This window comes from Engraulis encrasicolus, chromosome 2 (genome assembly GCF_034702125.1).
Source record: "Engraulis encrasicolus isolate BLACKSEA-1 chromosome 2, IST_EnEncr_1.0, whole genome shotgun sequence".
NCBI classification, from domain to species: domain Eukaryota; kingdom Metazoa; phylum Chordata; class Actinopteri; order Clupeiformes; family Engraulidae; genus Engraulis; species Engraulis encrasicolus.
The window spans coordinates 22,640,723-22,643,222 of NC_085858.1; the positions used below are offsets into that span (position 1 = coordinate 22,640,723).

The window sequence follows — 2,500 nt, forward strand, 5'->3', positions numbered from 1 at the left end:
CCACCCCCTCCCCTCCACCCCCCTCCTCTCTCCTCTATTCCTCTGGGTCTTGTGGCTCGTGTCTTGGTTTTTTTTGTGTACGTATGTGTGTGTGTGTCTTTTTGGTTTGTCTGTCTGTCTGTCTGTTTGTTTTTCTTGCCTGGCTTGCTTTCTTGTTGTTGTTGTTGTTGGTGTTGTTTGTTTGTTGCTGTTGTTGTTTACATGTTCCTTCTCCTTCCTTCCTCTTCTCCTCTTGTATTCTCTGTGCCCCCCTCTCCTGAAACCCTCATCCTTTCCTTTCTGTGATTGGCTGTCTGCTCCCTCCTTCTTCTATGCTTAGGAGGTAGGTAACTGGCAGCACTCTTCTCTCCCTCTGACCTCTGCTCCCTCCATTTCTCCCCTCCTCCTTTTTCCTCTCCTCCTCCTCCTCCTCTCTTGTCTTTTTCCTCCCCTTTTCGCGTCAATCCATCAGGTTTTGGTGCCCCCCCCCCTCCCTTCTCCTCTGTCTCCGTGTCTTCGTCTACACCACCCACCTTCTCCTCTCTTGTGTTGCAATGAGCTGGTGTCTGTTACTGTGCTTTGCCTCTCCTGTACTAACCATGGGGGTGTTCGGCCTCGTGATTTGAGGGGGGTTCAGGGGGGGTGGGGGTTCGGTGGGTAGGTGAAAGGTCATGCACGTGCGTGTGCAGCCAGCACCCCACGCATGGTCACGTGTCCATACAAACACGCCATGCGGTCCAGCTCAAAACCCACCAACTCCACCCCACCCCACCCTCGTCTAACCCCCACCTCCAAACACCTCCTTTGCTAACACTGGCTGCATTATTGCTGCAAGACACATTTTCTTCAGACACTCTTAATGTTTCTCAGTTGTTGCTTTTGTTTTTAACCATAATGCACTGGTGCATGAATGGTGGTATGGCTTTTTTTTACTGTACATGTGTCTGTAGTTTTAATTTCATTTATGTCTAACCATGACAGATTTACTACACATTGCTCAATCTGTCACTGGCTCCAAAAGCGTGCCATGATGTAAAAAAAAACACCTTTACATAAAAAGCCCTTTGGCATTGTGGTCAGAATGAACCTGGAATAGAATAGTTAAATAGTTTCTGTCTGGTAAATAGTTTCTGTCTGGTAAATAGTTTCTGTTTGGTCGTACTTGTTCTTCAGGGAAATCAGCAGCAGACACATCACAGCCAATGAGGAAATCGCTGTCAAGTCATGTTGACATGACGTTTCCCCTTCCCGACACTCTTGTTTTGAGTGGGCGGCAGCAGGCAAGAATACAAATTCTCCACAACTGCGCAATCACAGCTGTCTGTGTGTTCCCATCTCTAGGGGGGAAATCCCACACGTCTTCGTATAATAATATGTGTGTTTATGTGAGAAGTTGAGGGGAGGATGGGTTGTGGTGGAGGGCACGGACCATGACAGGGGAAGCAATGGGCCACAAAACCAGGGCCAGAAACGAGGTTTTTTTGTGGCGGTATTGGTTGTGTGTTATGCGGAAGCTATGTCTACGTTTAAATTTCCCTCTGTATGAATAAAACAGATGACCAACTAGGGATGTCACGATAACTGATATACGTCCATTAAACCGTGGTAAAGAAAGCCTCTCAATAATAACTATCACTTGAAATTCAAAGTTTTCACAATGTGACAACCCTAGTGCCAACCTTCGTTCACTCTCAAACCCCAGGTCTTGCCCTCATCTCCTCAACCCCACTCTTTCCCAAACGCCCCCCTCTCTCAGCTTCTCTCTCAGCCTCTCTCTCTTGACCCCCGCTAACAGGCCCCGGCATGTCTGCTCTCCCGACCCACAGTAATTGCTCCTCTGCTGGGCTGCTTGTCATTTCTCTTGGCCTCTTCTCCGGCTGCCTCGGCGCACTGGGTGGATGCTCATCAACCTCCCCTCCCCAAACCCTCACACACACATACACACATACACACGTATACAGTATACGTACACACACACACACACACACACACACACACACACACACACACACACACACACACACACACACACACACACACACACACACACACACACACACACACACACACACACACACACACACACACACACACACACACACACACACACACACACACGTACACACACAGACATACACACACACACCTACACCCACACGCACACTCTCTCTCCCACTCACACAGACACGCATGCACGCACGCACACACGCACACACGCACGCACACGCACACACACACACACACCTCGGCCCACTGGGGGTGGCTCCGCAGCCTCCCTCCCCAAACCCACACTGTCTCATACTAACACCCCCAGCTGCACTCCCACCAGCTGTGAAATCATGGGCAGCTTCTCGCTGCCAAAACGTGACTTTGTGTGTGTTTGAGAGAGAGAGAGCACACTCTGTGTGTGTGTGTGTGTGTGTGTGTGTGTGTGTGTGTGTGTGTGTGTGTGTGTGTGTGTGTGTGTGTGTGTGTGTGTGTGTGTGGGTGTGTGTGTGTGTGTGTGTGTGTGTGTGTGTGT

The 2,500-nt window shown here is 49.8% G+C and overlaps 1 protein-coding gene across 4 annotated transcripts in view; it reads left to right on the forward strand.

The window, feature by feature from the left end:
* LOC134435129 (cytohesin-3) overlaps window positions 1-2,500 on the forward strand; it is a 67,243-nt gene that overhangs the window by 51,052 nt on the left and 13,691 nt on the right. The window lies entirely within an intron of this gene.